Source organism: Macrotis lagotis, chromosome 6, assembly GCF_037893015.1.
Source record: "Macrotis lagotis isolate mMagLag1 chromosome 6, bilby.v1.9.chrom.fasta, whole genome shotgun sequence".
NCBI classification, from domain to species: domain Eukaryota; kingdom Metazoa; phylum Chordata; class Mammalia; order Peramelemorphia; family Peramelidae; genus Macrotis; species Macrotis lagotis.
The window spans coordinates 222565989-222593445 of record NC_133663.1 but is presented as its reverse complement, the minus strand read 5'-3'; the positions used below and the strand labels follow the sequence as shown (position 1 = coordinate 222593445).

The window sequence follows — 27457 nt, the reverse complement described above, 5'->3', positions numbered from 1 at the left end:
TGTGATTCTTAAAAGCCACCATATTTAAAGAGTGTAATCTACAGTATTTGTAAAATTGTGAATGAAGCCAATCTGGGAAATTATCAAGGGGAAATTTGGTTCCTGAAACTGGGGTTTTACCAGATGTGTGTTGACAAAAAACAACTAACTCTCCAGGAAAAAAATAATCACTTAATCCTGTTTGCCTCAGTATTTTTTGTTTTGTTTTTGTTCATATTTTTTCAAGGCAACAGGCTTAAATGACTTGCTCAAGGTCACACAGTTAAGTAAGTATTAAATGTCTGAGTTCAAATTTTGAACTCAGGTCCTCCTGACTCCAGGGTCAGTGCTCCAACCACTGTACCACCTAGCCAACCCTCATGCTTGTTATCTGTAAAATGAGCTATTGAAGGAAATGACAAATCACTTCCATAACTATGCCAAGAAAAACTCAAATGGGATCAGAGCCGAACATGACTGAATAACAAGGTTCTATTTCTAGGGGAAAAAAGGGTGAGCTACTTTTAAATTTTATCTGCATTATTAAGATTTTCCCTATCACTTAAATTGAAATAATCAATAAAACAATAAATCAAGCCCTGATCTATAGGTTTTGCCACTTTCCAAAATATAAAATTTCACAATGAATACTAAACAATTGGGAGCTTGTATGAGCCTGTATGACTCTAGCTTGTGACTGGATGTGACTAATGGAAAGAGCCCTGAACTGTGAAAGTCAAGTGCCCAGACCTTTCCCTATTCTAGTCTTACATCCTAGGGCAGATCAACTAACCTCCTCAAAACTCCCAGTTTTCTCACCTGGAAAATGAGGATATTGGATGGTCTTCAAGGTTCCTTCAAACTGCAAAAGTCTGTAATAATAAGAATTCTCTTTTAAAAAAAAAAGATTCACTGCTTTTGTGAAAAGATACTCAGACTCAATTTAATTCAACAAACATATTTTAGAATACCTTCTATATACAAAGCACTAAGAATACAAAGAAGGGAAAAGTCCCTCAACTTGGAGAGGTTTAAATATAATGTAAAGAAAGTGCTATCTGGCAAATGGCTCCTTTCAATTTAGTTTCATCTGATGGCATATCTCTTAATCCTAGACCTCTTACCTTATTTTTGAAATGAGGCCATTAAATTACATGAGGTCTCTTCCAGGTCCAGGTCTATTATTATTGATCAGTCATCAATGTGAGATGGTGGGGTTGGGTCAAAAATTATCAAAGATTCCTCCTGACTTTAATATTCTATGCTATTAAGTAGTGCTAATTGTCTTTATTGTATTATCATCCAGTAAAGTCTCTAACTGGAATGGGGCAAAAGGACTGAGTTGTTCACATATTGACCCAACATCCCAGAGGCTTCATATATGTCAACATCCAAAGGCACCTCAAAGCCAGGCCCACCCATTAATATTTCCCAGTTCTCCAGGAAATATTTCTTCAGTTCCTATGAAAGGAAGCTTCAGTGTAGAAAAGTGGGATTTCCCCACCCATAACTTCTCCCTTCTATTGCCTTCTCCTCTCCTTCTTACACCAGTCTTCCATACTCAAAGTGATCCCCTTCCAACCCCCAACCAATTATGTCCCAATCAATATTACAAAATTTCCTTAATACTATTTTTTTTTGTCTAGCACTGAGCTTTGTATGTAATTATCAAATGAATGTATCACTGGCCAAAAATTAATCCAAGAGATTTGGATTATGTTAGAATAAACAAACAAAACAAAACAAAAACCCATTCCGAATTTTATTCTTAGCTAAGTATACAATTCCTCATCATGAGAGGGAGAAAGAATATGAGAGGGAGAAAGAATAGAAGCTAATGTAGGAGAAGGAGCAAAAATGAAGACTCTTCCTCAGGTCAGAGTCCTTTTGTTCATTTTTTGTACCTACTATAAAAAAAGTATTTGGTTTAATTTAAAGATCTTCAAAGGAAAAGTGATTTAAAAAAACCTAGTATTTTCAAAGTGTAGGATCTAAGATTCTATCTATTCAAACCTGACTAAAGCTAGATGACTTAATTTGAATTTTTGAAAAATGACTGTATTACTATCTTTCTTAATGGTATATGCATCTAATCTAGTATATCTCTCAGACACTGACATAGCCAGATGCTCCAGCTATTAGCCCATCTTTCTATAAATCTCTTACAGGTAAAATTCCCCCAACAGCAGTTCTTGGCCTGAACTGAACAACAGTTAGCCAAATGGGCTTGTCTTCTGACTCTGAAGGTACATTAACGTTTCTGGAATCATTCTCTATATTATTTTCCTAAATAATGTGATAAAATGTTTGCTAAGGGAGAGATTCATCTTGTGGCTTCCTCTAGGGCTACAAGCATCCTATACTATACCATAACATGCCATACCATAGGGCAGCTAGATGGTACAGTGGATAGAGTGTTGTCCCTGGAGTCAGGAAGATCTGAGTTCAAATCTAATTTCAGATATTTACTAGCTGTGTGGCTCTGGGCAAGTCCTTCAACTCTGTTGGCCTCAGTTTCCTCAAATATAAAATTGACTGTAGAAGGAAATGGCAAACCTTCCCAATATCTTTGCCAAGAAGACTCACATGGGGTCACGAAGAGCTGGACACAATTGAAAAATGCTGTCATACCCCACATATACTAACTTATAACATATACACCCACTGAACAGTATCTGGTCTTCTATAATCAATTTTTCATAGAAAACAGAATTTTAGAACTTGAAAAGAGCTCAGAGATATTCCATTTGAATGCCCTTAATTTAGCAAATGAGAAAACTGTCTACGTAGGTAAAGGACTTGCCCAAAGTGTGGGTAGGAACAAAAACACATTGATTCATTCAATCAACATATGTTAAATGATACAGGACAGGGTACAAAGTTTCAACAGAACTTTGTCCCAGGTCTCAAAAAGCTCACAGACTATAAGGGAAAGATACTGTGAGGTTTAAATGAGGCTTTATATGTGAAGCATTTTGAACACCTTAAAATGTTGTAAAAATGTTAGCTATCATTATTGGAAGTATTATAAATAATGATCACCCCACAAAATTTTAAATTCATCAGAGAAGTGCAAATGAATTTCTCAGTTCAGCAAAAGAATGTGTTGTATAAGACGGAAGGAGAAGAGGTTATTACCAGGTGGATCAGAAAACACTACTTGAAACAGGTAGCATTTCAGAAGATAGATAGGAATTTAGGAGACAAATGGGGGAGATAGAACAATCTAGGAATAGCAAAAGCACAAAATAGGAGTATGGGAAAACTTTGGCTAAAACATAAGTACCTTTGGAAAGGCATGACATGAGATAAGACTGTGAGCTACCTGAAAGTGGGGACTTTACTTTGATTTCCTTAGCATAATAGTTTTAATAGAAAGATGCTTGGTCATTTGACTAGTATATTACAGTGAGACCAGATTGTGATCTAAAGTGCTAAGGAAAGAAATCCAAACTTCATTTGCTGGATAATAGGGAGCCACTGAAATTGGGGAGGGGTGCAGAAGATGAAAATGACCAAGAACATGTGTAAGGAAGGTTCTCTTGGTAGTTGGATGATTGATGCAATAGACAAAGGAGAGAAAAGTTCTGGGAAAACTTGTTAGGAAATTATTGTCATAGTTAGATTGCTGGTTTCGATTGGGATAATGACATTGGGAAAAGATAAAAGAGATATTGAGGAGATGATGTCAGGAGCAAGCAACTGATCAAATATGGCAGAAGGGGGAGTGCAAAGTCAAAGATGACCACCAAGATTTCAGGCTCAGAAGACAGTGGAATGGTAGTGCCACAGAGAAGTCAAAAAGAAAAGTATTTTAGGGAGAAAATAAAGGGCCCAGTTTAGGGATGAGTTTGGAGAAGTATCAGAAAATGAAATTTGTAGGCAGCTGAAAGTTATATCAGTAGTTCAGATTCTCTTCTGATGTAAGGTGAAGAAGATGGATTTTTGGAGGTGTTAGATGAAGGCATAGGAATGAGGGAGCTTGCTGAAAGAAACAGAGACAGACAGATATAATTAGAGAGAGACAGACAGAGGAAGAGAATCACAGAGAATCATGGATAGACCTTGAAGAATACTAATACTAATACTAATACTACTACTAATAATAATAACTGGTACTTATATAATACCTTAAAGTTTTCAATGCACTTTACACATTATACTCACTTCAACCTTCCAACAAATATATTAATTTTGAGATGCTCTGCTTACCATTCCATGGAACAAGATGCACTTCCCCTCCTCCAATAAACCTATCACTTGAAATCTCATTATCTTGTTGCTAACTCAAGCTTTGATTGACACCATCTCCCTCAGCCTCCTCTCTTTCTGATGGAGGTAAAGCACAAAACTCCTCCCAATGACATCCTTTATAGAGGCCAGTGACTGGATTTCTCTGATCACTCCATTCTGCAGCTGCTGGAGATTCAACTGGTTTCAACTCCACAGACTTCCCTACACTCCAGCTTTCCTGCCTCCTTTCATGTGTTTTCTGCCCCCCCCCCACCAATTTGATTGTTATCTATAAAGGCAGGGATTATTTTTATTAAATGTTTATTGGATTGGACTGGAGAACATTTATGAAAAATACTCTCTAAAATATCTCTAAAAGAGTAATCACTTTCAAAAGCTTCTGGAAAATCAAGGAGAAAAGAATTAAGGCCACAGGATTTAGATAAGACAAGTCAAAAAAACAGACCAATATACTGGGAGGGGGAGCGGGAATGGAGATTTATGGGCCCACTACCACTACTTCAAGAAAGGAGGAATTCTCATTAAGGAATCTAAGGAAAAGGAGAAAAGGGTATTTGTCATTCATCCAGCATGAGTCCACCACATAGAACTATTTTAACTCAAGGGGCTTTGAGGGTGTCCAAAACTGGTTTGGGGTTTTTCTGGGCAGTCTGGCAGGGTAACAGGAAGATTGCAACTTGAATTTGGCAATCCAAGTATCCTTTCCTATAAACCCCAAAGCAAACCCAATTAAATAAGGCTGAGACAATGGCTTTGAGGCAGTTTACAAAAGCAAAGACATTCCACTCTCCAAGTTTCTCTTTGGAGGGAATCCACACGTTAAACAATATACTCCCCTGTTAAACAAACGTTCCTTTTTATTGATAGTAAATCAACTGAAGTCTACCTGATTTAACCATGGAGACAAATAAGAGAAAATTAAGGCTTAGAGTCCAAGACCAATTACTCAAAATGCATATAGATATGTTAAGAGAACTCCACAGTATTTCTTTTTCTCTTTTTCCTTTTAAGATTTTTCAAGGCAATGGGGTTAAGTGGCTTGCCCAAGGCCACACAGCTAGGTAATTATTAAGCGTCTGAGGTCGAATTTGAACTCAGGTACTCCTGATTCCAGGGCCGGTGCTCTATCCACTGCGCCACCTAGCTGCCCCCACAGTATTTCTAATATAAGTATCAGGACTGAAATGAAAGTTACTAGAACCCTTATATAGACTGTGAGAATTGTAGAGTAATAGCAAAAGAGATTTAAAAACAACTGATAATCAAGAAACATTCATTAAGCTGCTACAATGTGCCAGGCAAGGCAAAAGATAGTTCCTGCCTCTAGGAAGTTCCATCCAAGCACCGAAACATGGTGCCTTATTCAAAGTAGGCACTGAATAATGCCAAATAAGTGAACATACGTTAAAAATGCACCAAGAGGGGCAGCTAGGTCGCGCAGTGGATAGAGCACCGGCCTAGGAGTCAGGAGTACCTGAGTTCAAATTCGACCTCAGACGCTTAATAATTACCTAAGTGTGTGGCCTTGGGCAAGCCACTTAACCCCAATGCCTTGAAAAATCTAAAAAAAAAATGCACCAAGAACTTACAGAAGCATTATGGGATCATGGATCTTAAAGTGACTTCGAAAGTATCAGGTCCAGAACCCTCAATTTGTAATCAGGAAACTGAGAAGTAGGGACCTGACCAAGCTCACACGGATAGATGTGTCAGAAGTAGGATTTGAACCCAAACCTTCTGACTCCAGAGGAAGGTGCTTTTTACTATACCATAGAAATTACTCTGAGTAACTAGAAATCAGGGATTGGCTGTCTTTTACCATTTTTTTTGTATTCATAACTCAGCATGATACCTGGCCTGTAAAAAGTATTTAATAAATTTTTATTGACTGATAATCAAACTATCCATATGATCCTTTTGATTAAAGAAGGCAGTTAGGTGACTTAATGGCAAGTCTCCTAACCCTGTTTGTTTCAATTTCCTCATCTATACAATGGTCTGGAGAAAGAAATGGTAAGCCAGACTGAACAACAACGATTAAAAGGAACCTAAAACCAGCAACCAATCTCCCTCCCAAGAAAAAGGACAACCCTTATTTAAACATACATAAAACGCTTAGCGAGTCTATCAGAGCAGAAGCAAATTAATTAGCAACAGAAGACAAGAATGTTTCTGTGTCACTTTCTATGGGAAATCAGGTAAAACAATGGAAATAAATCTAGAATAAAGAGTCGTAGGGCAATTCTTTGCTAGAAGCATCCAGGAGAGATTAAAGATCAGATGGTCTCAGTTCCTTTAAACTTTAAACAAAGGGCAAAGACATACTGCTTCTTGGGGGGACCCTAGGGGATGGCCCTAAAATAATTCTTTGCTATACTATTAAAAGGGGGTCATCTTAAGGTAAGGGTGATAGTGGTCCCACCTATTGATTTTGTTTTTTCATTAAAGAGACAAATTTAGGACCAAAAACAAAAGAAGACAGATTTCTTTCTTGGGATTTATAAATTATCCAGAAGTCATTGTCTTCCTGGAATTCATAATAAAAATTCCAGGTAGAAATGCTCCTAACTGTTAGGGATGATTAATTATGCACTGAAGTGGGACAGGATATCTAGGAGAGGGCAATGGTCAGAGCTGTTCATGGGGTACAGTGAACTTAGACAATTGCCACCACCATGGCATTAGAGTGAGAAGTCTTTTTCAGGTGGTAATCAAAAAGACCTGAAGTTCATGTACATATGCCTAATAATCCTAATTCAATTCCCACCATACCTAAACACCTTCATCATCTCTATCATCATCATCATTAGTAACAGAGAATAGGTGGATAGAGTGCTGAAGCTTGGTTAGTAAAACTCCTCTACCTGAGTTCAAATGTGGTCTCAAACACCTACTAATTGTGCAACCATTGGCAAGTCTAACAACCCTCAGTTTCCTCATCTGTAAAATGAGTTGGAGAAGGAAATGACAAACCACTCCAGTGGAGTCATAAAGAATTGGGTACAACTGAAAAATGACTAAGCAACAAAAGTGGAAAAAGATTGTTGAACATGGGAGTCATAGTCCATGGGTTCAAATGCTAAAAATTACTTATAATTAATTATTCTCATCAGTTAATCACTTAGTTTTTTATATACTTATAAATGGTATAATCTTAGGCAAATCACAGAACTTTTCTAGACCGCAGTTTCCTCATCTATAAATGAGATGGTTACCTTAGATGCTCTCTAAAGTCCTTCTGGGTTGAAATCTATGAACTCTTATGACCAAAGTAAAACTCTTGCTTTAACAACTGATACTCCAGAGGGGGGAAATGTGTTCAACACATTTAAATTTAATCTGTATTATTAACATGATCCAAGCTATAAATACTCACACTGAAAATTTAAGAATCAGCTCTCAGCAGCTCCAACTCCATCATACACCTGCATATATATATCCCTAAAGCTGCCCTATTATCCTTTTTCTCTTCAAAATACACCTGATAGAATGTGTTCATTTGAATTTTAACTACAATAAAACTAATTGCAATAGAAATGTTTAGGGAGAGAAGTGATTTTTCCAGTTAAATAACTAGTTATATAACTGAAATAGACTACTTTGCCCCAACCCCAAATAGGATGTATTGACAAATTGTAAACCCTCTTAAAAGGAGTAGGGAGTGGAAAGATAAGAGGAAGGAGCCTGAAGTATGGAATTTTTATAGGAAATTATTTTTATTAATTTGATAATAACCTTCAAAAACAACCCATCCCCCACAAAAAATCCTGCAATCCATACTTCACCATACACATACCCCTTAGCAAATCTAGTTAGGGAAGTAGAATATAGATTAATAAACAATAAAAGACAAACCAAAGCCCTTTTGTTCTTGGTCATTTTCTAGTTTTCTTTCCAGTTTTACTATATTTTCTGTCCATCTTGTCTGTCTCTTTCTTATTCTTTTCTTTTTAATACAGTTATGATTAGTTTGTATACAATTGCAAATGTTTTTCAGCTTCAAATATCTTCATATAATTTTTTACATATTTTTATATCCTTAATATTCATTTTCAGTAGATTTTAAAAGTAAACAGTCATCATCCAATTAGAAATGTTAGGCTATATAGATACATACATATATACAAATCATGAACATATGTGATCATATGTGTGTGTGTTTATAGTCATCAATAGACCGTATTTGTTGTTGGTGTTCTCCATTCTGGAAGTTCTACTTGATAAAACCACAGATTCTCCCCTTAGTAGAGCAATGGTCAATTCAGATTCTTTCACATTTCATTTAGTGGTACAGTAATGAACCATTTAAGCTGATACCCCACTTATATCTGTAGCTATATCTATGTATAGATACAGTTATAAATAAATAAATAAATAAATATATATATATATATATATATATATATATATATATATATATATAAAACTTTAGCAATTGCTAAAGACACATAGATTCCACTTTGCTCTGTGACTCTAGGCAAGTTCTTCTCCATTGTTCAACCTACAGCTTTTGACATGGCCCATGAGAGCTTCTACCAAAAACAGACAAGAAAGGGTAACATGCCACTAAGGGAAGTAGAGATATGCTACATATATCTTTGATTATCTTAGTCACACTGTAACAGAAACTAGCACAATTCCCAGTGAAGCTATCAAGTCTTGATGGTGCCATCTTAATGGATGCCAGTTGAAAAGGGAGAGGGAAAACCATTGTGGAACACTTAATCAAACAGTTATTAAGGCCATTCACCCTGGAGTTTTCTTTGATTTGTCATTACAGAAAAGCAGGAAATGTGGTCAGCATTTTCAAATAGAGTCATAATTTGACAGCTTTCATGTTGTATAAAATGTCCTGGCAATAATCTGCATGTGAGGATTTGAGAAGATAAATTTTGAATGTGTAAATTTTATGTTCCGATAACTCCATAGCTATAAAATATAAATATAGAAGAAGGAAAAAATAGTCTTAACATGTCAAGTAGAAAGAAATCAAAAGCTGACCTAAAGGTTACTCACCTGGAAAAATATACACAATTCCTATGATTTAAGACACTACTATGATTACTGTGGCATGTCAGAAAACTTTGAAGCAATTCTAAAAACCTTGTTTCTTTGACTTATGCTTTTTCACTACAGAAGCCAGAGAAAGGTAGCAAGGATACCTGTGAATAATGTTGGACTTGGGGAAAGACTGCACCTAATCCATGATGCTGGATTGGGAGGAGGGGGAAGGAACTCTGGGTCTGCTTCTATTTCTAAGTGGATGAAAATTACTCTGGGGATCCTACTCAGTTTTCTACCCCTAATAAGAGAAATAGGAAAGGAAAGAAAGGAAGAAACCTTGGATCAGAAGTCAAGAGACTAGGATTCTAGACTCAGCCCTCCCAATAGCTTCCTAATTTGACCATGACCAGTATCACTCCTTAGATTTCACTTCCCTCATCTCCCAAAAGAGAGACATGACCTTCAGGAATATCATGGGTCAGCAACCTTTTTCAATCTCCTTTCCCCTTGGCTTTCTATAAATCTTCCTCCATCTTCTTTTAAGCAAAAAAAAAAAATTAATTAAAACATTAAATTAATTAAAATGCTTCATTAAAATATTAAACGAGAAAAAATTCCAGAGTTTGTCATACATAAGAAATCAAGTAAAATGGCTCAATTTTTCATAAATAAAACTTTATTTGGAATATAAAATTTCACTAATATTACTTTGGATTGTTTCAGTAGGATAATATGCTATTTACTGACTATCCCTATACCTGCTTGACAAACTTCTCTTTGGGGGACAAATACTCCAGGTTGGAAACCCTTGGAGTATTTAATGAACCTTAAAGTTATTTTTGCCATCTTTAAAATCCATCCCTTTTTCTTGCCCTCCCTTTATTGTTTTCTCATAGCTCAGAAGGAAAGAAAAGAAAGTATATTAAAAATTAGGAATAATATGTTGCTTTTATTTTTATTTTTTAGCATGTATGGAAACATTCTGGGCCCACTTTTTTTTTATCTAACTCACATCTTGCTGGGAAATATTCCTTATCATTCCTGTTTATTTTCATGCCCATAGAACTGAAAGAGAACTCTAATGTCAGCTGGTTCAATCTCTTCATTTTGCAGATGGGAAAAGTAAGACCCAAGGTTATTAAGTGATTTGTTCACATGTGCCAGATGCTTTGCAAATATTCTCTCATTTGATATGCAATAATCTTGGGAGATAGGTGCTATTATTAGTCTCTTTTACAGTTGAGGAAACTGAGGCATGTAGAAGTTAAATATCTTGCCCAGGGTATACAGTTAGTAAGGCTGGATATGAACTCAGATCTTCCTGACTCTAGGCCAGGTGTTCTATTGATTTGTGTCACCATGGTCATACAGGAAATAAATAAGAGAGATGAGATTTGAACCCAGGTCCTATAGCTCCAGGGTCTTTGTATTTTCCATTTTACTTGGCTCCCTCCCCAAATAGAAATCTTTGTGAAGCTAGGATCATTTGGCATTAAGTTTTTGTCATCTATGATGTAACTTAATGACTTAAAGGCACCAAGCCTCATGATTAAACAAGAGATTGCCTTTTGATGGGGCCAACCCCCTCACACACCAGCATTCCATATTCTGTTAAGGTAAAATTTCCTGGAGGGTCTACAAATGAGGAATTAATTCTCAAAATCTTCAAAACCTCATCAGTAATTGAAACCCTGCAGATTAAGTACTTCAAACATATCTGGGTATTTAAGGAAAGCCTTAGGAAGAAATAAAACTCAGCATCATTATAGGAAGATGGGCCTGAAGCAGGACATTTGACCAGTCATCTCTAATCTGCCTTCTAGTTTCAATATGCTTCTCTTGTCAAAGTCACTTAACATTCTTATCACAGTTTTCAGAGCGCTTTCTTCATCCATTCCGAGACTCTCAAGCAAGCTTCTTTATCCTTGATTTTCTTCCCTTTGCCAACCTCTTTCCACCTTCATATCCCATTTTTCCCACTCTAGCATGGACTTCATTCTGGGCCAGAGATCAAAGACACAGGAGTAAAAAGCAAAATACATCTCACTACTTTATAAACACCTTCTTATTGACATCTTGCTGTTCAGGACTTTAAAAAAAATACCTTTATATCCTAGACTTTAAGCTGAATTTTTCAAATTGAGGTCTTTTGAACCTTAAACCGTCTGTTTGAGATAATATAACTAGAGATCTCAGATGCAGCACTAACCCCTGCATTTTGGATTCAGTCAAAGTATGTGATCATCTGTATCAGTCATCTTGTTTAATTTACTCTCTGCATATTCCCTGGCATTTCCAACTCATCAATAATGCAACACCTATAGTAGTTTTAAATAAGCCTGAATTAGTTATACAACATATTAAACTTGCCATCATTTTATGGAATTGGGTTCATAAGGCTAGTCTGTCAGAGACTGTTTCTTTCTGTGCTTGTAAACTAGGTAGCGACACCAGACAAATGGAGGAGCCTGATATGACTTTTTGACCTAAATAATTCGATTTCTCATGAACAAGGGTGAAAATTCATAGATTTGAGTAATCTAGATATCAAGTCTGACCTAGTTAAATATGTTTTTCCATGAAAAAGCTTCATTATTAAAATAATAGAGCATAAAGATTCAATTGAAAAAATTTGTGGGATTAAGTGAATCATCTGGGGTCAAATAGCTAGTAAGTATCTAGGGTCAAATTTCAACTCAGATCCCCTTAACTTCAGGGTTATTACTGAATCCACTTCACCACCTAACTTCTTTGGGGGGGGGGTAATGTCTTGACTCATGTATGAATTGGATTGAAGTGAGGAGGAATTGCAGCAATCAAGAGTCTCACTCTTCTAGTGACAGGACAAAAGTCAGGCTGACTGATGATGACTTCAGATGCTGTGGATGACCTTGGCGTCTTTGATGTCTGACCAAGCTTGTTTCAGTTGCCTTCATGGCCAGAGGGAGAGATGTGATGAGAGCAGTTTAAATGGAGAGGAGACTGGGAAATAGGTAGAGAAATAGAAGTAGCTAAGAAATAGGGAAGGTAAAAATGTCAAAATATGGCAATGGATTCAATGTGTAGGATTTCATAAATTGAGCTTTTTGAACTTTAAACTGCCCTTTTTTGTGAGAATATAAATAGAATGAAAGTCAAGAGTTAAAGATGACACCAAGACATGAGTGGATTGGAAAGGCAGTAGTCCCCTTAATAGTTCAGAAGGGAAGAGACTTTGAAAGGAAGGATAATGAATTTTATTTGGGGCATGCTGAAGTTGAGTTTGAGATTCTATTTTGGCTCAAATTAGCCATGTTTCTTATGTTGTTCTCCCCATTAGAATAGAAACTTCTTGAAGGCAGATACTTTTTGCAGTAAACCCAGTGCACAGTGCCTGGCAAATAATTAGCATTTAATAAATATTTGTAGTTTGGTATTGCCCAAGTATTTGTCAGGTCACCTTCCTAAAAGGGTCCATAAAGAATCAATGGATGGAGTCATATCTGTACTCAGATATCCTATGCTAAAGAAAGTACATCCAGAGAGTACTGCTACTCACTCCATTGTAGATTGAATTGTAATGAGCTGTTGACATTTTTGTGTCTATTAGAGTACTGCTTCTGGGGTAGAGGCTGGGGTGTGATGGAGTCAACTCAAGCCAGAGAGCCAGCCATTAAAATTTGTGAGGATTTACATGTAGGAAATTATCAAATGCTACAAAGCAAGGAAGGGCAACTACGTGATGTTGCTATGGATAGAGCAACAGGCTGGAAGTCGAAAGATTCATCTTCCTGAGTTCCAGTCTGGCCTCAGACACCTCCTAGATGTATAACCTTGAGAAAGTCACTTAACCCTGCTTACCCAATTTCCTCACATGTAAAGTGAATTGCAGAAAGAACTGGCAATTCACTCCACTATCTTTGCCAAGAAAATCCCAAATGGGGACTGAAAAAACAACCTATTCTGCTTTATATTCCCCTCCTAATTTTTCCACTTTTACTGTCTTCCTTGTTTCTTTCTTTTTTCCCTTCTCCCCTTTCCCTTTATCCTTTCCTCTCTTCTTTCTCTTTTTGTCTCCCATCTTCTACCCTTCCACCTTTCCTCCTTCCTTCCTTCCTTCCTTCCTTCCTTCCTTCCTTCCTTCCTTCCTTCCTTCCTTCCTTCCTTCCTTCCTGTCTGCCTGCCTTCCCTCTCTATTTCTTTTCTCCCTCATTCCTTCTAACTCTTCCTTTCTCCCTTCTTCTCTCCTTCCTTTCCTTCTATCTTTTCTTCATTCCCGGTTTCTATTCCTTCCCTTTCCTCCTCATTGCACATAAAGACTGTATTTTAATCAATACTGATGCTTCTATCTAAGGGACACATGAAAGTTATTAAATTCTGCCATATCATCCTTTGTGAATAAGAGGAAGTGAATTCAGCCACAGCCCTATCTTTCTACCATTATCAGCATTCAATGTCCTTCAATTAGTATGCACATTAAGTTCTCCCTGAGCCCCCCCACTGGTTTATGTCACTGGTGCATTAACCTCATTGGCTCCCAAAGCTTTCCTATTATTAAGCCATTAAAAGCCATGCCTTCTTTCACCTGCCAGCATTGTAGTCTCATCTTCCATCTTCTAGATTATTTGCATATACAGTATTTTTGAAGCATCATTCCACATTAGCTTGCTTTTTTTCTTACAAATATTCTTGTACAGAGAAATGTCTTCTTTCCTTGTCTCTCTTGCCCTCCCCCCACCATCCACATAATATGCACATAAATGTACTCACAAAGCGTTAGCCTTTTATGATTTTTTTGTACAGCTCTCTCTGTGAGATAATTACATGAGAACAGGTTGGTTATAGCTGTGTGATCACAAAGCCTGATATACGTCAGCATTGTCATTAGAAACTCTGGTTTTTCAGGGATTACTGACTCAAGCTACATCCCACAGGTGATTGGTTTCCATCAGTCACCTAGGTGCATCTGTAATCTGACGCAAAAGGCAACTCATTGAGATGTTAAGAACAAACAAGTGGAGGTCATAATTAGAGAAGCTATTTTTGTAAAGTCTCCCATGTCTTTTTTCCCCCCTCATTTAAAAAGGAAGAAGAAAAGTATTTTAGCCAAAGCCATATGATGTGATTTAGAGAGAAATGATATGGAAATGTCTAGATTTTATTATGGGTTGGCAATTTTCTTTGAAATGAAAATTCTGAAACAATGTTTCTTTAGATAAAAAGACAGACAGAAAGATAGACAGAGACAGAGAGATAGAAACAAAAAAAGATTGAAAATATCAAAAACATGCATTATATGCATATGTGTACATGCATGATGTCTCCTCGAATAGCTCCTTGAGGGCAGGGACTGTCTTTTGCCTCTTTTTGTATCCCCCAGCATTTTAGCATAGTTACTGCCACATCAAAGGTGCTCAGTAAAGTTTATTGATTTATTAGAGAGAGATTCATGAAGACTTAATGTATTCAAGGAACTTGTCTAATTGCTAAGAATATAATCACAAGCTAAAAAGCACTTTAGTCCCTGCGGTCAAGGAGCTCACAATCCAATGGGGGTTGGGGGGAATGGCACAAAAAAGAAAGCAAAAAAGATGGGAGGAGTGGGAAAAGGAATCTGAACTGAGCCAGAGTACGCTGGTGGGATTACTGGAGCTGAGCTAGCATGGATATTTTCTCAAATGGATATTCAGGCTGGAGGAGGAAATGATAGAGATGGATATGCTGCCAACTGAAGAAGGCCACCAGGGCAGAGTCCAGAAGTAAACCAAAGAGTCATGGGTTGAAACAAGTTAGGAGTGAGCATGGCTGACATGGATGCTTCCTCAAAAGGAGACTCAGGAAGAGTTCATTAATCAAAGGAGCAAACTTTAAAGGTGAAGACACTACCAACTTTATTAAGGTTCTGGAATGGCTATCTAGATGGAAATTGAACTATATTTGGAGTTAAATGATTTAACTTGCCTAGAGCTAGCATTTTATAGGAAATACATATGTTATCTTATTTGATCATTACACCAACTAGGAGGTACACGCTCTACCTATTTTACACATGAGGAAACTGAGGCAGAGAGTAGTTAAGTGAATGACCTGGGGTCACACAGTTAGTGTCTGGGGCAGGATTTCTTTGCAGTTCTCCCTGACTGACTACTGCATCAATTAACTGCTTCTATGGGAAGAACATTATATAGACCAATATATGGAAATATAGAAATGGCTCTTCAGCTTTAAGCTTTTTTATATATAGTTATTTATTCTCTTTTTGTACAAATAATGTTTTTTATACATTAATAAAATATTCTTGTTTAAGAGTAAACAGAATACACCCTCCCCCACAAAATATAGATTCACTTGAGCGATAAAGTAAAGGGGAGAGAAAAAAATTATAATTAAAAAAATAATAGTAACAATTGTAGGTATGGCCAGGTGGCGCAATGGACGGAGCACCAGCCCTGGAGCCAGGAGCACCCGAGCCCATATCCGGCCCCATACACCCAACAATCACCCAGCCATGTGACATGCAAGCCACCCCAACCCCAATGCCCTGCAAAAACCAAAAAAAGAAATAAAAGACCCAAAATAAAATAAAATAGTAATAATAGTAGGGGTGGCTGGGTGACGGACAAAGCATTGGCCCTTGAGCCAGGAGCACCCGAGTCCGAATCTGGCCTCAGACACCCAAAGATCAACCTGCTGTGCGGCTCCAGGCAGGCCACACAGCCCCATTTGCCCTGCACCCCCCCAAATAATAATAATAATAAAAAATGTGCTTTAGTCTTTGTTCCAACACCAACAACTCTGTCGCGGGTGGATCACATTCTTTATGGCAAGTCTATCACAAAAGTTACTTCCATATTTTTCTACTGTTACCATTGCTGATTCCAACTCCCTCCTTTCATATTTCTCCACTACCATGTACTATATTTTCTCTCTCCTTTCACTCTGACTCTGCCATAGGATAGCTGAGTAGTGCAGCAGACAGATCTCTGGTCCTGGGGCCAAGAGGCTCCAAGCCCCCCCTACCACCTCTTAGACCCAGCATCCACCTGGCCCTATGGCTCCAGACAGGCCATCCAATCTCAGCCCCTTCCTAGAAGTAAAAAGGAAAATGTGTTATATCTGACCACTCTCCCCCCATGGTCCATCCTCTCCTCCATCACTCACATCCCCCCCTTCCCCTTGTCCCCCCCCCTCTTTCTTACTTCAGATGCCTATACCCCATTGAGTATATATGCTGTTTCCTCTCCTAGTCACTTCTGATGAGAGTGAAGATTCCCTCATTCCCCCTTGCCTTCCTCCCTTCCATATCATTGCAATAGTTCATTGTAATAAAGAAAAAACTTATTATATGAGATATCTTGGCCTATTCCCCCTCTCCTTTTTCTTTCTCCCATTACATTTCCCTTTTTTTCTATTGACTCCATTTTTACACCATATTTTATCTTCAAATTCAGCTTTCTCCTGTGCTTCAACTATAAAAGCTCCCTCTACCTGCTCTATTAACTGAGAAGGTTCATATGAGTATTATCAGTGTCATTTTTCTATGGAGGAATACATGCATTTCATCATCAAGTCCCTCATATTTTCCCCCTCTCCTCCAACCTCCATGCTGAAGATCAAACCTTCTGTTCAGCTCTGGCCAGTCCAACAGGAACATTTGAAATTCCCCTGGTTCACTGAAAGTCCATCTTTTTCCCTGGAAGAGGACATTCAGCCTTGCTGGGTAGTTGATTCTCGGTTGCATTCTAAGCTCTTTTGCCTTCTGGTATATTATATTCCAAGCCCTACGAGCTTCCAAAGTAGTTGCTGCTAAGTCCTGTGTGATCTTGACTGCAGATCCATGATATTTGAATTATATCCTTCTGGCTGCTTGTAATAATTCCTCTTTGACTTGAGAGTCTAGAATTTGGCTATAATATTCCTAGGGATTGGTTTTTTGGGATCTCTTTCTCAGGGGGATTGGTGGATTCTCTCCATTTCTATTTTGCCCTCTGCTTCTAGGATATCAGGGCAATTTTCCTGTAGTAATTCTTTGAAAATGATGTCAAGGCTCTTTTCCTGATCATGACTTTCAGGTATTCCAATAATTTTTAAATTATCTTTCCTAAGTCTGTTTTCCATATCAGTTGTTTTTTTCTTTTCTTTTGTTTTAGGGTGTTTTTTTTTGAACCAGTGGTTTGCATTCAGACATTCAGACTCCATTTACAAGTCTTTTTTTAGGGTTTTTTTTGAACCAGTCAGTTGTTTTTTCAATGAGATGTTTCACATTTTCTTCAAATTTTTCATTTTTTTTGGTTTTGAAGTAATGGATCCTGGTTTCTCATAAATTCATCAATCTTCCTGAGTTCCATTCTTTGTCTGAAGGATTTGTTTTCCTCAGAGAGTTTTCTTATCTCCTTTTCCATCTGGCCAATTTTGCTTTTTAAAGCATTCTTCTCCTCAATAACTTTGTGAACTATTTTATCCATTTGACCTATGCTGGTTTTTAGCATGCTATTTTCTTCAGCATTTTTTTGGATTTCCTTGACTAGGCTGCTGACTTCATTTTCATGTTTTTCCTACATTTCTCTCATTTCTTTTACCAGTTTTTCTTCTAACTCCCTCATTTGATTTTCAAAGTCTTTTTTGAGCTCTGTCATAGCCTGAGCCCAATTTCTGTTTTTCTTGGAGTCTTTAGATGCAGGAGCTTGTGCTTCCTCATCTTCAGACTGAGTATTTTGATCCTTCTTGGGCTCATATGCAAAATATTTCTCAATGGTCTTCCTCTTGTTTCTCTGCTTGCTCATTTTCCCAGCCTGAGCCTGGTTTTGGGGTGCTTCCTGAGCTTTTGGGACACTCCCACAAGGATCTCAGTGTGTGAAGCTCTGTCCTCCTTCCTGGTCTATGAATGACCATATGCACCCCTGTCTGCCACAGGGCTGAGGTGGAGGGGGCCCCTGCTGTTCTATGGGGGGGCCTAGACTGCGATCAGGATCTGAATTTGGTCAGAGCCCTAGAGTCCTGTTCCAGGGGCAGAGGACAGAGCTCTGCAGTCTCTCTCTCTTCCCTCAAGCTTTAACCTTTTGGGGATCCTGAAAGTTGCATGGCCACAGACATTTTTTTCTCTTCTGTCTTCTTCCTCAATGCTTTTTGAGTCTGCCTTTCTTGCTTATCATCCCCAATGTATTTGCAGAAGATAATGGAGAGGTGCAGGTTGGTTGTGAACTGACTGTAACACATAGCCCAAGAGGAACCTTAAAAAACAGCATTAAATGGTGTTATCAGGGAAATGGATGATAAGAAGAAAAAGTGGGTTGGTCCTGTGAAAAGAGCAAGGAATGAATGATAGATGGAAAGTCAGAATGATCCTTCGGTGTCCTTATAACATTCAGGAGGAAGTGAGGAAGTGGGTGGACTTTCTATGAGGACTTGGACAAGAATCACAGAAAATGGGCAAGTTTGGATGAGTTGTGCCTTCCAGAGCTGGAGGAACATTCAAAGAGATTACAGATTCATTTAGATATTTGGGGTTGCATATATTTTCCCTCTGTTTCCACTAACCTCTTCAACTTTTCCCCACTAGAAACTGCAATTCCACCTAAAAAATTTCCTTGGACTCCCACAAGTGAGCTTCCAATTTATCTTACCCAGATCCAGGTTACCATTTCTCTTCAAGGTCATCTTCAAAGCATGTGTTCTTGTCTATAAATTGCTCACTTCCTTTCTTGCTCCTCTTTATATGCTATCTTTCCTCAATTAAAAACTAAGTTCCTTAAGAACAGGAACTATCTCACTTGCTAAAATTTGCATAAAATTTAAAAACAACAAAAGGCAAAAATCTGTCTTGAGTCCTTTTCAGGAAAAGACAGCTGTCCATCAGTGAGCACCTCTTTTATAGGGATTTTGAAACAGAGCTCAATTAATAAAGGTCACATTCACAATATTAGAATAATATACATCATCATTGCTGATTCACCCCTGTATAAAATAACAAAATAGTAATAAAAGTTCACATTTGTATAGCATTTTGTGGCTGGCAAAGAGTATTACATTCTATATTATTTACACTACACAACAAGCCTATGACATTGTTATTCTTTATCCTCATTTCACAGATAAGGAAACTGAGGCAGGCAGATTTGTCCAGGATATTAAGTATTTGAGTCAGGATTCAAACTCAATAATCCAGCATTCTAATCATTGAACCACCTAGCCATCTACTTGCTGTCTAGGTTTTAGAGTCATATAGTCCTAAACTGTGGACTCACACATGGTTAAGGTATTGAAGGTCACACAGAACAAAATCAGAAGTCAACACTACATCATCATAGCTAGCAACATGTAGTTTGACAGTTGTCCATCATATTCCTAACCCCTTTTAAATACTCCCTCTCTAAGCCAGGTAGAGGGGAGGCTTTCTGAGTTTGTTTCTAATGCAGCACATGGTCTAAAAGAGGTATTCTTCCAAAACTATACTCTACTGGCAGATCTGTTCTCCAAAGTTTGGCTACTACATTTCCCCTTAAGGTTCTAGGGATGGCCTTGAGATGTTGGGGGTTGTTTTTTTGATTCTATAGCGGATAGGCTCCCAAAAGAATGCACTCTCTATTAATTATCAGACTATTAGTCAATCTTACTTAATTATCTTTCAGAAGGGAGTTTTTACTACAATGGTAAAATTAGTACTCCATACACTCCCCAAATCTATAACATTTTTTTTTACCAGTCCATATAGAGATATGTAGTGAATAGAATTCTGGACCTGGAATTAGGAAAATTCATCTTCCTGAGTTCAAATTGGCCTCAGATCCTCCCCAACTGGTGTCACTATAAGATCCAGGGTGATCTGGGCAAGTTATTTAACTATGTGCCTCAGTTTTCTCTACTGTAAAATAAATTGGAGAAAGAAATGCTAAACCATTCCAGTAGTTTTGTCAAGAAAATATCAATCGGTGTCACAAAAAGTCAAACACAAGTGAAACAATTGAACAACAACAATATATAGAGTTTAGGGGACTATTTTTTACACAAGTCACTAGGACTGACTAAGTTTCCTTAGTCAATCTGCACACACTTCCTTTGTTCCTCTCCAGTTCATTCAATGGCCTTCAAAGGCATCCAAATAGATCAAGGACATCTTCACCCTTGTTTCAGTCTGTAATTGATTGATTTAAGGAGATGTCTAAACTATAACTCACACACCTCTAACATTTATTACTAAGAAATTCAATAAAACTAAGTATGGATCAGTGATTGAGTGATTGACTCTATAGATCCTCCTACATCCTTACAATAGTGTGTGGTCCCTATCTACTTATTCCTCCATCCCGCCCCACACACACATACATATACTTGTTACTATTGAAGAATTGGAATATTGATACAAACTCCTTAGGTTCTCTTTGTTGTGATTTCTAGAATTTTTTTGCTTATAGACAAATCTGTTTGGGACATTAAAAAATAGACAAGTTATTAGATCGAAACTAAATATTTCCATAAATTACATTCACATATAGCTACACATTGTATATATTTATTTATGTATGTATGTATATAAGTGTGCATATGTATTTATTGTGTTTTACATATTATATATTGTATATATAACATACACACACACACACACACACACACACATATATATATATATATATATATATATATATATGTATATATATACACACCCCTCCAATCCAAAAAAATATCTATTAAGCAAGTACTACATTCTAAATACTGCTCTAAGTCCTGGGGATACAATTAATGAAAAGAAAAATAATAAGGAGTTTATAATCTAATGGCAGAGGAGACAAAAAAAGAAAGTAGGAAAGAGGGAGACATTGTAGGATACCAGGGGATATCTAGCATAGGATCATCTTGTTCTATGGAGTTGAACCCTGTAGAAACAGCAGATACAGAGGAGAGTGAACTTCAAAGTCCAGTATTGGTAGGAGTTTGGTATTCTCCCTTCATCTATATGTATGTACGTGCATGTGTGAGTATTTGTGTAGCCTACATAAGCACCCATTTTACAGATTGATTATGAGAATCAAATAATATAATAAATATAAAGTTCTCTGGAAACTTAAAATTCTATATAAATATTACTATTACTACTACTGCTACTACCATCACCACTACCTACTACATGAGAACTGATTCTGGAGTCAGGAAGACCTGAGTTCAAAATGTAGCCTTAGACAATTTAGCTGTGTTACCAGGGCAAGTCATTTAATTTGTTTACCTTGGTTTTCTCATCTGTAAAAGGGACCAATAATAGCATCTACCTTGTAGGGTTATTTTGTAGATCAAATGTGGTAATAATCAAAGTGTATAGAATACTGCCTGGACATAGTAAGTATAATATTAATGTTAACAATTATTATGTTATCAACTACCACTCGATTAGCAAGAGTCAAGTCAAAGCTATAGCTAAATCTCTTTGGGATTATAAAGGAGAACTCTTGAAGAGCTAGGGTTCCTTTATGATGCTATTGACATTTATCTCCATTCTGACATTTGCTCCCCTGATATCATAAGCCAGTCCATATGTCCTTAGTGTCATCAATAAGGAATTGATCAATATAACTTTTTACAGAAGTATATTTATTAGGGCAGCTAGATGGGTGGTGCATAGAGTGCTAGCTTAAAATGAGTTCAGATCTGTTCTCAGACACTTAACTGCATGATCCTGGACAGATCTGTTAGCCCTATTTGTCTTAGTTTCTTATCTGTAAAATGGGCTGGAGAAGGAAATGGCAAACCACTCCAGGATCTTTGCCAAGAAAACTACAAATAGAATCAAAAAGATACAGACATTACAAAATAACTGAAGAAAAAAACATTTACCCAGAAGCTGTAGAAAGAATAGAAGTACAAGCACATCCCCTCAAAACAGGATCACATATTCTCTTCGACTACTTGGTCCTTGGGAAGAGTGGACTTGGATTTGAAATGGTTGTCACAAAGCTATCTGCTAAACTAACTTATGAATTCAAGCACAGAAGCTAAATAAGTTGCTACCTCAAAGCAGAACTTGTCCTGATTTGGAATATGTACATTGTAGCTTGGATACTTCATTAGCAAATTCTGGCAGGAAGGTTCATGACTTATTTTCTCTTACTCTGACTCTTGGAGTCTCCCATGGCCTTGTACCAAATGAAAGAAGATACAATATAATTGTAATATGGAGAAACGTGGAAATTGAATTTATTAGATTTGCTTATATTACAAACAAAATCTGAAAAGTCTCAACTATTTTATCTTCAAATATAAGCAGGAGTCAAATCATAGAGCTGAGAAAAACTCAGAAGCTATCTAGTCTAAACTTCTTTCACAAATAATAATAGCTAACATTTATATAGCGCTTATGAGCCAGGCACTGTTTTAATAAGAATTGTACAATTATTATCTCATTTGAACCTCACAACAATCCTGGGAGATAGGTGCTATCATTATCTGCATTTTACAGTTGAGAAAACTGAAGCAAATAGAGGTTAAATGACTTGCCCACATAGTTTACAAGTGTCTAAGGCCAGACTTGAAATCATGTTTTCCTGACTGTAGGACCACCTGCTCTCTTCATTATAACCCGTGTTGTTGTTGAGTTTTGGGGGTTTTCTTGGCAAAGACACTGGAGTGACTCAACCATATCCTTCTCTAGTTCACTTTATAGATAAAGAACTGAGGCAGGTTAAGTAACTTGCCCAACTTGTAAATGTCTGAGGTCAGATTTGAACTCATCTTCCTGATTCCAGGTCCACTGTTCTATCTATTATACTACTTGTGCTCTCTTCTTTCAGTTATGTTTTTTTTTAATATTTCTTTCCGTGGGGTAGAGGGGGTGTGGTTGGAGGGAAGACTAGTTTTTTCCAATCTCTTTGAACCTGAAAGTACATTCACCACTAATTAAAGTTTAATCAAGGGGTAAACTAAAGTCAGCTCTAATTAGATTGAAAAAGTCTATGCTAAATTTTTAGCATGAGAATTTATACTTCAAAGAGCTATAAATTGAGGCTTGCTCTATTATTTTGTTGATTGTCTAGACTTAATAAAGAAATGGAGAAAATGTTAATAACGACTGAACTTAAAAATGTGTCATGGGTACAGTTTCTTCTCACCCTATATCCAGTTGTTAAACAGTTATAAGCACAGTGTTGTCCCTGACTCTATTACTGACCAACACAGAAGCTCTGACCTACTATTCCCTTTCCAACCTGTATTAGTTCACCCCTCATTAAGAAACTCTCAGGGGCTCCTATGTTGGCATTAACCTTAGTCCAGCCATCTGATCAGCTTTAACCCTATTGCAAGTCAAAATCAAAGAACTCAAGTGATCAGCAATCTTAGCCTCCCTGATAACAGGGATTGTATGTAGCATATGAGGTAACAAGGGAAAACTAGTACATCTGATAGAAGAGCTTGCTGAGCCCTTTTGAGGGTTATTAATCCACCTTTGGGGTCTACTTGTCCCCCAACTCTCACCTATGGGTCCAAGAAGCTGTAACATGTGCAGGGGCAAGTGAGCACCTGAAAAGTACTTAATTCTATATTAATAAGGATCATTAAAATATGTACATACTTGAATTCTTATCATATGCTCATGTACCTAGGTATCAGAAAAAAATTCACAACAATATTTTCCCTTTTTAACACATTGTGTCTATGTTCTAAACCTAAAATTCATTGCCAAAGGCTAGCTACTCTGCTTTCTATTAATCCAGGTTGGTCCCAGTTTCTGCTATTTTGACTGCTATTACAGTTCAATTCAAAATATTTGGTTTTGATATTTTTAAATAATAGTAAATTAGTCTACTTCATTTGTTTTGATAGATTGATGTCACTGATCTCCCTCTTGCACCACTATTGGGCTGTGGCAGAAATTTCCTTAGGGTATCTTATCATTTTTCTTGGTTGCAAGTCTATTTTAGTTGAATGAAGTTCACTCTCAGAGGGAAAATATGCTCATTATAGTCAATTTGAATGTTCTTTTCCATCAATTCTTTCCTTTTCTTCCTAGTTCAATCCTTTGGAACTCTGAGAAAAAAAAAAAATAAGTTGTCATTTCCTGAAGTTGGATCCTTTCATATGTTTCCAAACTTTAATTAAATGCAAATTCAGAGTTTTTTTTTTTAATTTCTAAATGGCTTACCCATAAAGTCATGTTCTAAGTCTTGTAGTTTGCCCTGTCTTCAAAGTAATATTAAAAGTTGCAAAATCACTTCACTCCTATTAAATAAGTTTTAAAGTATCTTGATATGCTTCCCCCCCAAAAAACAGACAAGATGGAAATTGTTTCATTGGTGAAAAACTAGCATTCCTTTGCTTTAAAAAATAACAGTACTTCAATAAGGCTGATCCACCTTGAGGAGTGAGCCACTATGTTAAGCATTAATGGGAGTGCCTTAACATCTTAGAATCATATCTTAGATTCATAGACCATTAGCTCTGAAACGGGCCTTTCAGACCATCAAAACCAAATCCCTCATTTTGTTGCTGTTTTTCAGTTTTTTTTCAGTCATATCCAATTCTTCGGGGGTTTCCCTGGCAAGAGATTTGTCATTTTCTTCTCTGGTTCATTTTACAGAAGAGGAAACTGAGGCAAAAGACCAGATTGAGCTCCAAGCCTGGACCTTTATCCACCTACCTGCCTCTTCCTTCATTCTGTAATTCCAGTGGCTTCTTATTTCTTCCAAGGTCAAATATAAAGTCTTCTCTTTGACATTCAAACTCCTTCATTAGGTATCAAAGTCCCTCCTACCTTTCCAGACTTAAACCTTACTTTTCACTAGATAACTTAAACTTTACTTTTCACTAGTAAAACTTGACCACAACCATTGTTCTTGCCTCCCAGTTTACATGCTTTCCATTTCAGTGAAATACTTTTTTTGGCAAGAAGTCTTACTGGGCAAGGTCTTCCTTGCAGTCTTTCTGTTGACAAAATTATTTTATGTTGGATGACTTTTTTTTGTTTGTTTTTTTTTTGCAAGGTAGTATGGTTAAGTGACTTGCCCAAGATCACACAGGTAATTATTAAGTGTCTGAAGCTGGATTTGAACTCAGGTCCTCCTGACTCTGGAGCCATTGTTCTATCCACTGTGCTCCCTAGCCACCCATATAATGACTTCTTAGAAATGTATTGAATTGGGGCGGCTAGGTGGTGTAGTGGATAAAGCACTGGCCCTGGAGTCAGGAGTACCTGGCCTGCTTGCCTTGCAAAAACCGAAAAAAAATGTATTGAATTGCTTTGATTTTTTTAAAATAAATATTAATAATATATTTTTTAAATCCACATTTCCCAATATATCCTTCTTTCTCTCAGAGAGCCATTCCTTATTACAAAGAATAAAAAGAGGGGGAAAACAATTCAACAAAACTAACCCACACACTGAAAAGCTTAACATTATGAACAGATTTAACCACCCGTAAGTCCCTCACTTCTGCAAAAAAAGATGAAGCCATAGAAGGCCTACTTTATATAAATGGAAATCATATAAAGAAACCTCATTAGGAAAACTAGAATTGGAAAGATTTTGCTAGACGGATACCACCCCCCATGAAACTACTCTGAAACATGAAATAAAGCATCCACTTTAAAAGGTATCACTGTTTTCCACCTTTATTCTGCCTTGTCTTTGTTCATCTCATGGTTTTCAAGAGGTGAAATACAGGGGCGGATAGGTGGTGCAATGGATAGAGCATCAGCCCAGGAGTACCTGAGTTCAAATTTGACCTCAGACTCTTAATAATTACCTACCTGTGTGGCCTTGGGCAAGCCACTTAACCCCATTGCCTTGCAAAAACCTAAAAAACAGAGGTGAAAAGAAAGCATTTTTTGTGAATATAGAAAGCTAAGGGATAGTTGTTGGGTTTTGGGTTTTTTTTTTTTTTGGAAAATAAACAAATGTTTTCCAGAGTCTTCAGACTTAAAAACAGTGACTATAGTGGTTATTTAATTCATACCTGGATAGGAATGACTTCAACAATACCTGCTTGACTGTCATTTCTCCACTAAGATTGGGGACATTTTTTAAAATAGAACTGGAAGAGAGCAACCAGCTATTATTACAATGCCCAGTATGAAGATCTTTTAAATGAGTCCTTGAAGACCAAGGCACAAAGAAAAAATTTATATCTCATCAAGAGACAAACCCACTATTTTATGCACTTAGGCTAAAACAGGAAATTTCAAAGCATGAATCGATTTTAACTGTGATTTGAAATATTGGTGTATCTAATGCTACTAAGAGAATAGAAAGAATCTACATTTATGACCTTTTTAACTACTTCCTTTCACTGAAAAGGGATAATTGTTGGAGAAATATCTCTCCCCTAACCCTCTGCTATTTATTTTGACAAACTTTTTGCAATCTCATTGGAAACATCCCCTAAGTTCCCTAAAGGTATTCCTTGCACCAAAATTTTCTAATTGTCTTCTTCACAAGAAGTCCATATATGCCAGAATAAACAAAATTATTATCTTTACTGAACTTGGGGTTTTCATATAAATAGTGACTGTGAGAGAGACCAATAAAGACTATATGGTACAAAGGCAAGAGGATTGAAACTGAAACATGCTACCCACTAAAATTCAGAATGAGGCATGCATTTTTAACATGACCAATGTAGACATTAGTCTTAATGCATGCTTCAATCTATGCTTGTTGTGAGGGGTTTCTTTTTTAATACTTTAATGTGGGGGTGAGGATGAGAGGGAGAGATGTGTCTATAAAAATAATTTAACATATAAATATATGTATAAGCATGCTTTATATTAATGTATGACACAATTATAATTATATAAATATGTGACATATTTCTATAACTAGCTATAGAAATAAATATAATTATAATTAGCAATATGAAGGATGATTTTATACACACACACCTACCAAGACTACATGGTATAACCAAATATGTAACCAGTGTGCCCAGAGTTTGAGGTCTGGTCTTATTTTTTTTTAAATCTCATTCTGTTTTTTCCACTTATACCTAAGTATACAGATATCCTTTTTTAAAAAAAATATTTTTATTTAGTTGAGAATGCAGAGGTAAATCTCTCTACCTTTTGAAAAACACAGATAGGGAGACATTCTTTATTTCTGTGACACCCTTTAGAACCACTAGAATTCTTAACCTTTTGTCAAGGACACCTTTTGTAATCTGGCAAAGTCTATCAACCCCTTCTGAAAATATTTGTAAAATTATAAAATAAAATACACAACACAGAATTACAAAGGAAATGAATTATATTGAAATCCAGATATCA

General features: G+C 36.8%; 1 long non-coding RNA gene across 1 annotated transcript in view; it reads right to left on the bottom strand.

Annotated features, from left to right (window-relative positions):
• The window catches only part of LOC141492042 (uncharacterized), a 29100-nt gene extending 6902 nt beyond the window's left edge, over positions 1 to 22198 (bottom strand). The window contains exons 1-2 of the long non-coding RNA XR_012469838.1: positions 22039 to 22198; positions 799 to 851 (exon numbers count right to left, since the gene is read on the bottom strand). This is a non-coding gene — a long non-coding RNA (uncharacterized LOC141492042). The remainder of the gene's footprint in view (positions 1 to 798; positions 852 to 22038) is intronic.
• Positions 22199 to 27457: the final 5259 nt, after the last annotated feature.